The 15,412-nt window shown below is 38.7% G+C and overlaps 1 non-coding gene across 1 annotated transcript; it reads left to right on the top strand.

The window, feature by feature from the left end:
• Positions 1-12,899: 12,899 nt before the first annotated feature.
• Positions 12,900-13,006, top strand: LOC122218769. The gene has a single exon (XR_006202100.1). It is a non-coding gene; the product is annotated as a U6 spliceosomal RNA (small nuclear RNA).
• Positions 13,007-15,412: the final 2,406 nt, after the last annotated feature.

Raw genomic sequence — 15,412 nt, 5'->3', positions numbered from 1 at the left:
TGAAGATAAAAAGCTTCTGCCCAGCAAAGGAAACAACCAACAAAACTAAAAGGCAACCAATGGAATGGGAAAAGATATTTGCAAATGACATATTGGACAAAGGGCTAGTATCCAAAATCTATAAAGAGCTCACCAAACTCCACACCCAAAAAACAAATAATCCAGTGAAGAAATGGGCAGAAAACATGAATAGACACTTCTCTAAGGAAGACATCCAGATGGCCAACAGGCACATGAAAAGATGCTCAACGTCGCTCCTCATCAGGGAAATATAAATCAAAACCACACTCAGATATCACCTCACACCAGTCAGAGTGGCCAAAATAAACAAATCAGGAGACTATAGATGCTGGAGAGGATGTGGAGAAACGGGATCCCTCTTGCACTGTTGGTGGGAATGCAAACTGGTGCAGCCACTCTGGAAAACAGTGTGGAGGTTCCTCAAAAAATTAAAAACAGACCTACCCTATGACCCAGCAATAGCACTGCTAAGAATTTACCCAAGGGATACAGGAGTACTGATGCATAGGGGCACTTGTACCCCAATGTCTATAGCAGCACTCTCAACAATAGCCAAATTATGGAAAGAGCCTAAATGTCCATCAACTGATGAATGGATAAAGGAATTGTGGTTTATATACACAGTGGAGTACTATGTGGCAATGAGAAAGAATGAAATATGGCCCTTTGTAGCAACATGGATGGAACTGGAGAGTGTTATACTAAGTGAAATAAGCCATACAGAGAAAGACAGATACCATATGGTTTCACTCTTATGTGGATCCTGAGAAACTTAACAGAAACCCATGGGGGAGGGGAAGGAAAAAAAAAAGAGGTTAGAGTGGGAGAGAGCCAAAGCATAAGAGACTGTTAAAAACTGAGAACAAACTGAGGGTTGATGGGGGGAGGGAGGGAGGGGAGGGTGGGTGATGGGTATTGAGGAGGGCACCTTTCGGGATGAGCACTGGGTGTTGTATGGAAACCAATTTGACAATAAACTTCATATATTGAAAAAAAATAACAAAATAGAAGGAGACATAAAAACTTTCCCTGACAAACCAAAATTAAAAGTTTGTGACCGCTAAACCAGCCCTGCAAGAAATTTTAAAGGGGACTCTCTGAGGGGACAAAAGATGAAAATACAAATAAATAATAAAATAAATAAAGACCAAAAGCAACAAAGATTAGAAAGGACCAGAGAACACCACAAGAAACTCCAACTCTATAAGCAATATAATGGCAATAAATTCCTATCTTTCAGTACTCACTCTAAATGTCAACGGACTCAATGCTCCAATTAAAAGACATAGGGTAACAGAATGGATAAGAAAACAATATCCATCTATATGCTGTTTACAAGAGACCCACTTGAGACCTAAAGACACCTTCAGATTGAAAGTAAGGGGATGGAGAACCATCTATCATACTAATGGTCAACAAAGGAAAGCTGGAGTAGCCATACTTATATCAGACAATCTAGACTTTAAAATAAAGACTTTATCAAGAAATACAGAAGGGCATTATATCATAATCAAGGGTCTATCCACCAAGAAGACCTGACAATTATAAACATTTATGCACCAAATGTGAAAGCACCCAAATATATAAATCAATTAATCACAAATATAAAGAAACTCATCAATAGCAATACCATAACAGTAGGAGACTTCAACACCCCACTCACAGCAATGGAAAGATCATCTCATCAAAAAATCAACAAGGAAACAATGGCTTTGAAGACACACTGGACCAGATGGACTTCACAGATATATTCAGAACATTTCGTCCTAAAGCAGTAGAATGTACATTCTTTTTCAGTGCACATGGAATGTCCTCCAGAATAGACCACATACTGGAACACAAATCAGCCCTCAGCAAGTACAAAAAGATTGAGATCATACCGTGCATATTTTCAGACCACAACGCTATGAAACTCGAAATCAACCACAAGAAAAAATTTGGAAAGGTAACAAATACTTGGACACTGAAGCACATCCTACTAAAGAATGAATGGGCTAACCAAGCAATTAAGAAGGAAATTAAAAAGTATATGGAAGCCAATGAAAATGATAACACCACAACCCAAACTCTGGGACACAGCAAAGGTGGTCATAAGAGGAAAGTATATAGCAATCCAGGCCTTCCTAAAGAAGGAAGAAAGATCTCAGATACACAACCTAACCTTATGCCTTAAAGACCTGGAACAAGAGCAGCAAATAAAACACCAAACCAGCAGAAGACAGGAAATAATAAAGATTAGAGCAGAAATTATTAATACTGTTGAAACCCAAAAAACAGTAGAACAGATCAATGAAACCAGAAGCTGGTTCTTTGAAAGAATTAACGAAATCAACAAACCACTAGCCAGTTTGATCAAAAGGAAAAAGGAAAGGACCCAAAGAAATAAAATCAAGAATGAAAGAGGAGAGATCACAACCAACACAGCAGAAATAAAAACAATACTAAGAGAATATTATGAGCAATTGTATGCCAATAAAATGGGCAATCTGGAAGAAATGGACAAATTCCGAGAAACATATATACTACCAAAACTGAAGCAGGAAGAAACAGAAAATTTGAACAGAGACCCATCACCAGTAAGAAAATCGAATTGGTAATCAAAAATCTGTCAAAAAACAAGAGTCCAGGGCCAGATGGCTTTCCAGGGGAATTCTACCAACATTTAAGGAAGAGTTAACACCTATTCTCTTGAAACTGTTCCAAAAAAAAATAGAAATGGAAGGAAAACTTCCAAATTCATTCTCTGAAGCTAGCATTACCTTGATTCCAAAACCAGACAGAGACCCCACTAAAAAGGAGAACTATAGACCAATTTCCCTGATGAACATGGATGCAAAAATCCTCAAGGTATCAGCCAAACGATCCAAAAATACACTAAAAATGTTATTCACCATGACCAAGTGGGATGCAGGGCTGGTTCAATATCCACAAAGCAATTAACGTGATTCATTACATCAATAAAAGAAAGGACAAGAATGATAGGATCCTCTCAATAGATGCAGAGAAAGCATTTGACAAAATACAGCATCCTTTCTTGATAAAAACCCTCAAGAAAGTAGGGATAGAAGGAGCATACCTCAAGATCATAAAAGCCATATATGAACAACCTAACATTAATATCCTCCTCAATGGGGAAAAACAGAGCTTTCCCCCTAAGGAGAAACAATACAGGGATGTCCACTCTTGCCATTGTTTTTCAACATGGTATTGGAAGTCTCAGCCTCTGCAATCAGACAACACAAAGAAATAAAAGACATCCAAATCGGCCAAGAGGAGGTCACACTTTTACTCTTCGCAGATGACACGAAACTCTATATGGAAAATTCAAAAGATTCCACCAAAATACTGTTAGAACCGATTAATGAATTCAGCAAAGTTGCAGGATGTAAAATCGATGCACAGAAATTGGTTGCATTCCTATATACCAACAATGAAGCAATAGAAAGAGATTCAAGGAATCGATCCCATTTACAATTGCACTAAACCCATAAAATACCTAGGAATAAATCTAACCAGAGAGGTTAGATTTACTATACACTGAAAAGTATAGAAAACTTATGAAAGAAATTGAAGAAGACACAAAAAATTGGAAAAAGATTCCATGCTCCTGGATAGGAAGAATAAATATTGTTAAAATGTCGATCCTACCCAAATCAATCTACATATTCAATCCAATCCCTATCAAAATAACACAGGCATTCTTCACAGAGCTAGAACAAATAATCCTAAAATTTGTATGGAACCAGAGAAGATGCCGAATAGCAAAGCAATCTTGAAAAAGAAAACCAAAGCAGGAGGCATCACAATCTCAGACTTCAAGCTATACTACAAAGCTGTAATCATCAAGACAGTATGGTACTGGCACAAGAACAGACACTCAGATCAATGGAACAGAATAGAGACCCCAGAAATGGACCCACAAACGTATGGTCAACTAATCTTTGACAAAGCAGGAAAGAATATCCAATGGAGTAAAGACAGTCTCTTCAGCAAGTGGTGCTGGGAAAACTGGACAGCGACATGCAGAAGAATAAACCTGACCACTTTCTTACCCCATACACAAAAAGAAACTCAAAATGGATGAAAAACCTCAATGTAAGACAGGAAGCCATCAAAATCCTCGAGGAGAAAGCAGGCAAAAACCTCTTTGATCTTGGCCACAGCAACTTCTTACTCAACACGTCTCTGGAGGCAAGGGAAACAAAAGCAAAAATGAACTATTGGGACCTCACCAAAATAAAAAGCTTCTGCACAGCAAAGGAAACCATCATCAAAACTAAAAGGCAACTGACAGAATGGGAGAAGATATTTGCAAACGACATATCAGATAAAGGGTTAGTATCCAAAATCTATAAAGAACTTATCAAACTCAACACGCAAAAAACAAATCATCCAGTGAAGAAATGGGCAAAAGACATGAATAGACACTTCTCCAAAGAAGACATCCAGATGGCAAACAGACACATGAAAAAATGCTCAACATCACTCATCATCAGGGAAATACAAATCAAAACCACCATGAGATACCACCTTACACCTGTCAGAATGGCTAATATTAACAACTCAAGCAGCAACAGATGTTGGCGAGGATGTAGAGAAAGAGGATCTCTGTTGCATTGTTGGTGGGAATGCAAACTGGTACAGCCACTGTGGAAAATGGTATGGGGGTTCCTCAGAAAACAAAAAATAGAACTACCCTATGACCCAGCAATTGCACGACTAGGTATTTATCCAACGGATACAAGTATGCTGTTTCGAAGGGACATATGCACCCCCATGTTTATAGCAGCACTATCAACAATAGCCATAATATTGAAAGAGCCCAAATGTCCACCAATGGATGAATGGACAAGGAAGATGTGGTATATATATACACAGTGAAGTATTACTCGGCAATCAAAAAAGAATGAAATCTTGCCATTTGCAACTACATGGATGGAACTGGAGGGTATTATGTTAAGTGAAATTAGTCAGAGAAAGACAGATATCATATGACTTCACTCATATGAGGACTTTAAGAGACAAAACAGATGAACATAAGGGAAGGAAACAAAAATAATATAAAAACAGGGAGGGGGACAAACAGAAGAGACTCTTAAATATGGAGAACAAACACAGGGTTACTGGAAGGGTTGTGGGAGGGGGGATGGGCTAAATGGGTAAGGGGCATTAAGGAATCTACTCCTGAAATCGTTGTTCCACTATATGCTAACTAATTTGGATGTAAAATTAAAAAAAATAAAGTTAATAAAAAATAAATAAATATTAAAAAAATTAAATTATAAGGTTGGAAAAACCCAATGATCCAGAGATGATTTATTGTAAAAGATGAATTTTTCCCCAAGTACCTTTGAGGGTCTTGGGTTGACAGAGAAGTGTTAAGCTTAATTGAAAGCTTGCTTATGCAGGACATATTTAGGTTTCTTAGGATAAGAAACTCTGTTCCTGTCTCTCTAAATGCCTCAGGGGTACCTCTGAACAGGTTCCAACAGGGTCTCTAAGACTTGAAGTCACCAGGAGATATCTTATAATTTCTGCTGGGTTTGAAGGTGACATTTCTGGGATCTGGTTTTCAAAGGAGAATGATTTGAAAAGAGAATGAGTGCATAGGCCTCTTTTCCCCAAGGGTCCGGAGCCCTTAATTGTCAGTTTCCTGTGAAAGGCACAGTGGGACTGAGGCTTTTCTTACTCAAGGTGCACTCAAGGCCCCCAGCCTCCAGGCTGACTTGTTCAAGGTCCCTCTACTCTCTGACTAATTAGACTTCCTCCCTTGAGTTAGAAGTCTGGGCCCTTAACAAATAAGATGGTGAGCAGATGGAGAAGACTGAACTCTTTGATGGAATTAAGACCCAGAGATCCCTAAGGAGAGGTTTGGTGAGGGAGCCTTTGGTTGTTACTCAGGAGGAGTGAGGCAGATTTCAGTTGGAAAATTTCATGGCTAAAAATCCTTACTCAATGGGAGACTGTAAACATGGCAATCTGTTCTAGATAAACAGAGCAGGGAGCAAGTTGATTTCACATGCACTGCTTGATTTGCATATCTACCTCTAGTTCGGTGGCCCCAGGAGCTGGATGCCTGGATAGTTGAGGGTCTTCATATTAGTGTAATATCATGTATAGTTTCATTTAGAATTTAGGGTTTTATTTTAGACTTTGGCCAAGACAACTTGTAGGTTCAATATAACATGGGAGGCCAAACTTTTACCCTCTTCAGCCCTCTTCCCACAAAAGTGGGTGCCTTTACAGAGAATTAACTGCCCTGATTAGCAAAGGACACGTAGGATTTGGCCTTATGTCTCCAGCTGTGTTTGTTTTTTGGGGAGCAAGCAAACTAAACCAATGCCCCAGTCAGCTGAGACACTGCTGCACTGTCATTTCCTGTCTTGGACTCTGAAGATCTCTTTCTTTTGGCTTGAATTGCGTATATATGTGTACGTGTGCATGTGTGTGTACGTGTGCACGTGCCCCTGTGTGTGTGTTGTATTGGTGGAAGACAGAGACTGAGAGGAGATCTCTCTGTTTTGTTCTCTAAGTTTGCTGGCTTATATCCTGATCTATTAATTTCTTTAGGCCAGTTTTTCTCTTGGCCAGTATATTGTCCCTGTTCAGTAATCAATCTTTCTTGTTTTTCAATTTTAGAGAGAGAGAGAGAGCAAGGGAGAGGAGTAGAAGGGCAGAGAGAGAGAGAGAGAGAATGTTAAGCAGACTTCACACTCAGCACGGAGTCCAACATGGGGCACAATCCCACGACCCCGGGATCATGACCTGAGCCAAAATCAAGAGCCAGACGCTCAAGTGACTGAGCCACCAGGCACCCCTTTTTTTCAGTAATCAATCTTTACATGACACAGGGGATAAAGCTATGTTATGAAGGAATCCGGTTATTTTAATGTTGTAGAAGCCTTTTTAAGATCTGATTTGCTTTTATTAAGTTATTTTAGAGGTTATGAAGAAAGTATAGATTATTTTTTTGGGATAACCTCAAGTTATGTTCTAATAATGAATTTCTATGCTGAAATGAATTTCTATGCAGCAGTGATGTGACATTATGAATTGTGGGTCTATGCACATTTTCCACTGGTTATTCTTTTACGTAACAGTCCTGCATTCTTTATTGTGTCATTGGAATGAAGCCATGTGAAATGTAGCGGTCACATGTCCAGCTCAAGCCATTAATTTTTATTGCCATTGACTTTCTTAATTAATTGCCATTTTAAGAAGTGAATTTTCTAATGTCCATTTTTTTTTTTTATTTTTTATTTTTATTTTTTTAATTTTTTTTTTTTTCAACGTTTTTTATTTATTTTTGGGACAGAGAGAGACAGAGCATGAACGGGGGAGGGGCAGAGAGAGAGGGAGACACAGAATCGGAAACAGGCTCCAGGCTCCGAGCCATCAGCCCAGAGCCTGACGCGGGGCTCGAACTCACGGGCCGCGAGATCGTGACCTGGCTGAAGTCGGACGCTTAACCGACTGCGCCACCCAGGCGCCCCACTAATGTCCATTTTTAATCTTACAGAGAATGGTGGATGGAGTTTTAGGGAAATTTGCTCAGTTCTTTGGGAGATATTCAAATGCAAAAGCAGAAAAAAGTGTTTGTCAGCCATTCAAAAACTTATTCAGATCCTCTGTTGTACTCAGAAACCTTGAAAATAGATCAATTTACATATGGCATTTATTATAGCTATTTATAGTTTGATTTACAAAATATGCTCAGCATGCAAACTTGGTGGGTGCAAAATACTTAAAGGATTTTTTAACTAAAGTTTAAGCTGAGCTTAAACTCTTGCTTAGCCAGAGTTGAAATGTGTGTGTTCTTGGATATGTCTTGTCTATAAAATAGATAAATGAATATGCCTTTATTAAAATAAAGTACATATCAAAGGATTAAAATATAGGTTTTTTACCTTGAATTCTATTACTTCCATCATGGAATTCTAATTTGGAGTAAATAATATCTGGCATTTTAGGAAATACAAGAGAAGTATAAGACATGACCTCTTTGTAGGATTTCTACAGTTTAGTTAGGGAGATATGACTAGCATGTGTGAAGCCATTGTCACTGTCAGCAAGACAGTATGTAATTAGATGGTACCTCATGATGTGTGGATTGTAATTACCAAAGAACTTCAGAGAAAAAAGGGAAGAATGTAGATTAGAATAATCAGGGAAGAGTTAGTGTGCAGTTGTTCCAATGTGAACAACTAAAAAGTCAAGCTTTTTAGATTCATTTGGGTCTTTAAAAAAATAAAACCTATTCCATATTTCTTTTGGTTGAATCCCTTTCTAGAACTCTATTTAGGTGTATGTTCATCCTTCTCATTTTGTCCTCTGTCTCTTAACCTCTGCCTGATATTTTCATCCTTTTTGTGTGTGTCTTTGAGATTCATGTTGAGTAATTTCCTCAGATCTATCTTTGTGTACATCAATTCTGGATTGTTCTATGTTGACTCTGCTATTTAATGCATTTGCTGAATTTTTATAATTTCAATGGCTATATATATATATATATATATATATATATATATATGTATATATATATGCATGTGTATATATATATATATATATATATATATATATATATATACACATACATATATTTTATTCCTAGAAATTCCTAGAAATTTTACTTATTTATATTCAGTGTGTCTTCTTTCTGATTTTTCTTTCCTGGTTGTAATTTTTAAACAGTATACTGCTCTTAAGCTTTTATCATATCTTTTTATGTCTTTAATCATTTAAAAATTTACTTCTTTATTTTTTGTCTGTAACCATTTTAAACATAATTATTTTCTAGTTTTATTCAGATTATTTGTATGAATTTATAGAAGACCTAACCCTGTAGATTTGCAGTGCCTTTATAAAATATTGCTCATGTATTTCCAGTTATTGAGCTTAAGTGTATCTTCATTGGTAATTCATCTGTGGGACTCCTATGTGGCCAGGATTGGGGACACAGCCTTTCAGAGTTGTTTGACATTAGTATTCCAGGGTATTGATGACCTGGGACATATTTTTATATTGATTTCTTGGGTTGAGGGTTAGCGCATCATGTGGCTAGTATGTGGCCTAGACTCAGATATATACATTTGTAGGGGAGGATATTTTTTCCACTCAAGGTTAGGCCTGAAACAGACAACTTTTTTTTCAGCTGTCTCTGTGCTTCTGGTTGATTTGTTTCTTCCCCTAATCCACCTTTCATGAAAGTGGATCTTTCAAAGGTCCTAGCTTGGGGCAGAAGTTGAATTCTAACTCCATCATTGATAAAAATATCAAAACCCCTAGGGTACTTGAAACAAGTGTTCCCCCTTCCTCCAGCCCTGCAGAGTGATGCCAATTGGATGGCTTCCCTTTCTGGTTTTCAGGAACTTTTTGTTCCCGGCAACTGAGAATTTTATTTTCTTACAAGCTCACCTACACTTTTAAAGAATGCTTCTAATATTTTATGCAGCATCGTAGAAGAAAGATTTTCAGGATTTTTTTTCCTCTCAGAAGCAGAAATCCTTAATTCCTTACTAATTCTCCTCATAAGGAGTATTCCAAATCTCGTTAACCTCTTGAGCTTCATGACTGCAGTTATTCCTTTGCTTTCTAACATTATCAGTGAAACTCTTTTTGGGGCATCTTTCTGTCTGACTGAAATAAAGCACAGATGTCCTCCATTTGGAAAAAGTTTTCAGTTGACTGCCTTTTCTTTTCCTGCTAATTCTTTTCACAGTTGAAGCCATTGATAGAGTTCTATCAATATATTGCGAGTTGTATTGTTGATTATGATTATGATTATCGACATTATCAATGTCTTATGATACGTCCTTCATCTCTAGTGCAGTACTGTTCTCTCCACTGACGCCAATGACAGCTACATGCTACCCTCAGCAGGCTTTTCTCCTCCACCAGATCTCATGCTATTTTGCTTCTCTGAGGTTTCATGTTGACCATCTCCTGCTTAAAAAATTTTTTTTAATTTCTTGGAGCCTCTTGCCATAATTCTGTCTAATTCTCCTCTGTCCTCCTCTTACCTGTCTAGCTCCTCTTCTCTGACTTCTTCCTTGAATTCTTCCCATCCATTGAATGGGGGGGGGGGCAATTTCTCCTCTCTGTTCTACAGTCTTCTTTTTCTACATGACCTCCATTCTCATGTCACTTCTTTACAGATGATTCACAAATCTCTAACTTTAGCGTAAAATTCTGGTTTTTCAGTTGTCTCTTGGATACTTTGAATGTCCTGCTGACATGTTAAAATCTTTGCATTTAAAACCAAACTCATGCTCTCCCCATCCCCAATAACCCGTTCTTGGGATTTTCCTAATTCTGTCTGTGTTGCCATTGTTTTTGTCTCTAGAGCTTACAAAATGGTTAGAGAATTCTTTCGTTCTGTAAAAGTTTTCTTTCCACTTTCTCTCTGATTTATGTCTTATTTGCGATCTTACTGTGTCTCTTCCTGCTTGTATTGCATGTTCTATTTGTCGTCTAAGTGGTTTATCTACCCATAGATTCACTTTTCTATAATCCATTCCACCCACCAGGTTGAGATTTGCCTATTTAATTCACCAATGCCATGTCATTAGCCAGCTTAAAAACTTTAAATGACTACCAGATACTAACAGGATTCACCCCAAACTTCTTATTCTGGTAGGAAAACAAAACAAAACAAAACGCCTAGAGAATCCAGAGCTGTTGGTTTTGGTCTGACTTTTACTCTATGACTAATTTGTTTTGTGAACATGATGAAATCACTGGTCACCCGGTAAAAGGTCTCTTTCCTCTAAAGTGAAATACTAGCAGAAGAAAAATAACCAAAGGAGAATTTTGCAAAACAGGAGAACCAAATGGCCAATAAAAGGTGAACAGACGCTCAATCACAATGAGATATGACTACATACCATCAGAATAGATCACATAAAAAAGACAGACAATACCATATTTTGACAAGGATGTGCGTGCAACAACAGGAGGGGTTTTTATATACTGCTGGTCCAAGCAATTTTATTCCTAGGTATATACTCATCAGAAATGTTTGCATGTATTCACCAAAGGGCGTCTATAAGCATGTTCACAGCAATACTATTCAAATTAGCCAAAAGCTTGAAATTATCCTCAAGTCATAGGATGGGTAAATAAACTGTGACACACTCACAAGTGGAAGAGTATTTAGCAGCAAGAATGAAAAATGTGGATGAATCTCCTAAACGTGATCACAGGAGCCAGATGCATAAGAGCACCTGCCATATGATTTCATTTCTAGAATGTGAAAGCCAGGGAAGACTCATCTGTGCTGTGGTTACCTTTGGGGGGAGGATACCCAGTGAAGGAGCATGGGTTGGTTGTGGTATTTGTAAGTTTCTTCCTTTGGTCTTGGGCTGGATATATGGATGTGTTCAGTTTGGGCAAGTTTATTGTGTTGCATACCAATGCTATGTGTACTTCTGGTATGTATATTATGCTTTACTAAAACGTTTTCTTTCTTTCTGTATTATTTTTAACATTTATTTTTTGAGAGACAGAGAGAGACAGAGCATGAGTGGGGGAGGAGCAGAGAGAGGGGGAGGGGCAGAGAGAGGGAGACACAGAATCCGAAGCGGACTCCAGGCTCTGAGCTGTCAGCACAGAACCCCATGCAGGGCTTGAACCCACGAACTGCGAGATCATGACCTGAGCTGAAGTCCGAAGCTTGACTGGGTGAGCCACCCAGGTGCCCCAAATAAAACGTTTTAAAATGATCACTCAGGGGAGCTATAAACAATGGGTGCAGTGAGGTAAATAGCCTCCCCAGGTCTGCTCCCCAAATAATATGAAATAACTTTCTATCTACAAAAATTCTATGAAAACCACTTGTCAACGTGAACGTAAATAATGTTGAAACTGTAAAGTAACTGTGAGTAAAAAGGGAAAAGTCAACAAGTATCAGTGCTGTGGCCCATGTGTTCCCTTCTCACCCCATGGGGTTCAGTGGCAAGCAAAGGCAGGCGGAGAGAAACTGTGAGACACACAGGAGGGACCCGAGTGGAGAGGCCTGTGCATGAATTGGAGTGACCACCAGAAAGATTGTATTTACCCTAAGTCAGAAAATCCTAAAAAGGTAACCGGGTAGATCAGAACATGACAGCAGAGAAAGGATTTCAAAGTATTCAGGACTTAAAGGACCAGATAGACTAAAAAGAATAGGACCAGATATGTAATTTAAAGGGACAAACTCTATTTTAAAAAAAAGTTTGTTTATTTTGAAAGAGAGAGAGCAAGCAGGGGAGGGGCAGAGACAGAGAGAGAGAATCCCAAGCAGGCTCCACGCTGTCAGTGCCGGGCTGACATGGGGCTCGATCCCACCAACATGAGATCATGACCTGAGCTGAGATCAAGAGTTGGTAGTAACGGGCTGAGCCACCCAGGAGCCCCCAGACTCTCTCTCTCTCTCTCTCTCTCTCTCTCTCTCTTATATATATATATATATATATATATACACATATATATAAAATTAAAAATTTTTTTTAATGTTTATTTATTTCTGAGAGAGACAGACACAGAATGTGAGTGGGTTAGGGGCAGAGAGAGAGGGAGACACAGAATCCGAAACAGCCTCCAGGCTCTGAGCTGTCAGCACAGAGCCTGACGTGGGGCTTGAACTCCGGGAGATCAGGACCTGAGCTGAAGTCTGCGCTCAATCGACTGAGCCACCCAGGCCACCCCCACCCTGACTATATTTTAAAGGAGAAACCTGATTTAAAAGGATAGTCTTCTGGGGAAAAAAAGCTTCTAGGGGAGAAAGAGGCAAAAAAGAAGGAAGAATCACCTTTGGGAATTCAAGTGGTAAGTGGGAAAAGAAGAAAAAGGGAGAAATTTTGTGTCCTATAAGACAAAAGAGAATAAAAACACTGGAAGCCGAGCTCGGTTCAGCTGCACATATGCTAAAATTGGAACGATATGGAGAAGATTAGCGCGGCCCCTGCGCGAGGATGACACACAAATTTGTGAAGCGTTCCAGATTTTAAAAAAACAACAAAAAACTGGAAGCCTTGCAGGCTCTTCCCCCACCACTAAAACAGTCCAACGAAACCCCACTGAAGTACCTGGACGTTTGTAAGCCGAAAAGGAATTAAACTAGGAATCTTCTAAAATGCGGAAATATCACAAAAATGAACAAAAAGAAAGTGAAATTTACAGAGGAATATGTCAGATAATCAGGAAATGAACTTGCATGCAAATCAACTGAGGGAAATTCCCCTCCTGGAAAACAGCCATGAAGCGAAGAAAATTGTAAGTCTATACTCTCATAATGAATGAAATCTACTGAAAAAAGCATATGAGAAAACCTCTTTAAATCTGAAACCGAAAAACTAAAAGCAGAAATGGACCAAAAAAAAAAAAAAAAAAAAAAAAAGGAAAAGGAAAGGAGAGAGAGAGAGAAGCACCTGGGTGGCTCAGTCAGTTAAGTATCCAACTTTGGCTCAGGTTGTGATCTCACCGTTGGTGAGTTTGAGACCCACATCAGGCTCTGTGCTGATAGCTCAGAGCCTGGAGCCTGTTTTAGATTCTGTGTCTCCCTCTCTCTCTGACCCCTCCCCCAATTTGTGTTTTTTTCTCTCTCTTTCTCTGTCAAAAATAAATAAGCATTTAAAAAAAAAGAGAGAGAGAGAGAGAGAAAAGAAAAAGTTGATTAAACTCAGGGAAGAAATGGAAGAAAAAGAGAAAGTTATCTCAGAAATGAAGAATAAAGTATAACATGCACAAAGGAGAATGGACCAAATGAGCATTTAATTAAAGGTAGGAAAACAACCAAAGGGATGGTAATAAGTAAACAAAAAAGTAAAAAGGCTCAGAAGGTAGTAGAAAAGAAAGACAGGTAAAGAAAGAATAATATTCATGTTATCTGAGTCCCTGAGGAAGAAAATAAAAACAATGGAACAGATCTAATATTTAAAATTATAATCCAAGGAAATTTCCAGAAGTAGAAAAGATCCAAATCAACACATGGAAGGGCTCATCTGTCAAACTTAACCCAGAACTATCAATTCTCAGACATAGCCTGGTCCAACTAATAGTTCTCAGAAATAAAGAAAATCCTCGAGGTCTCTCTCTAGACAAAAAGATCAAATTACTTACAAAGACAAAAGAATTAAACTAGCATTAGACTTTCAAAACCAACATATGAAGCAAGGCAACAATGGATATTTTTGTATTCCTACATACATCTCCTTAAGCTTTGTGCTGGGATGCAGTTAAAGTTGCTTAGAAACACTTTGATCCTTTCCAATCTTGCTTTTATGATTTGCTAGGTGGTTCTGGAGCAGTGCTCCTACTACTGAGATAAGACCTTCCTAGAGTTTGTCCCTGGGGGGTGGGAAGTGGGGATTAGGGGGTGGGAGAGGGGTGGTGGTGGTAGGGGTGGAGGTGTTTGTCAGGCTTGGCTGGTGCAGACAGGTTCTCCCCTCTGCTCTGTGTGAGCACTTCCTCCCCTAATCCTGTGGATAATCCTTTCCCTTGTCTTGGGCAGTTCTTCATTAGCCATGCACTGATCAGTATTCTGTTGAACACTTGGGAGGACCCTGTGCAGATTTCTGCAGTTCTCTGTGCAGCCCTCTCTGCTCTAGCATTCTATCTGATGAACTCTAGCTGCTTGATTCCCCCAGACTCTCAGTCCTGTCTCAACTCAGAATATTCTCTGGCTCTGCCTCAATCCCATTTCCCCATGCCATGGCCTGGAAATCCTCCCAAGGCAGTAAGCCCAGACAATTGTAGGGCTCACCTCATTTGTTTCCTGTTTCTTGGAGATCACTGTCATTCCTTGCCTGATGTTCAGCGTCTTGAAAACTGTTGTTTCTTGTATTGTTCCAATGTTAATTTTCTGGCTTTGGGGATTATACTATGGCTATGTCAGATGTTATCAGGGAAAGCTAGGTGAAGGGTACACAGACATTTTCTGTACTACTCTTGTAACTTTCTGTAAGTCTAAATTCAAAATAAGTTAAAGATATTTAAAAATGAGGGTTTTCACTTCATACTTTTTTTAAGGAAACCCAAAAATATTTAATTACTACATCTTTGTTGATGTTGTGTAGCTTCTTGTAGCACAATAGGACATGACCAAAAGTAAACAAACATGCTCTACTCAGGAAGTCTAGCTGCCTAAAGAAATTGACTTTTTAAATGCCAGCTGGGCTTTTCACCCAAAAGGGCCTGCTTTCAAGCAAACTGAAAGTACCCGCTCACTTACTACTTCTAAAGTTATTTAAAGCATTCTTTTTATTTTTAACTATTGCATATTGGTCTTCTATTAACTCACACAATTGAGCATTATGTTTTAAAAGTTTTAGCTCTGCTCATGCATTCAGAAAAATGCCATTCTTAATATAATTTTCTCCTCTGCATGTTCTGTCTATACCTTCTCACCTTAAGG

Source organism: Panthera leo, chromosome B1 (assembly GCF_018350215.1).
Source record: "Panthera leo isolate Ple1 chromosome B1, P.leo_Ple1_pat1.1, whole genome shotgun sequence".
NCBI lineage: Eukaryota > Metazoa > Chordata > Mammalia > Carnivora > Felidae > Panthera > Panthera leo.
The sequence above is the reverse complement of the archived record's forward strand: the minus strand, read 5'-3'. Positions and strand labels throughout refer to the sequence as shown.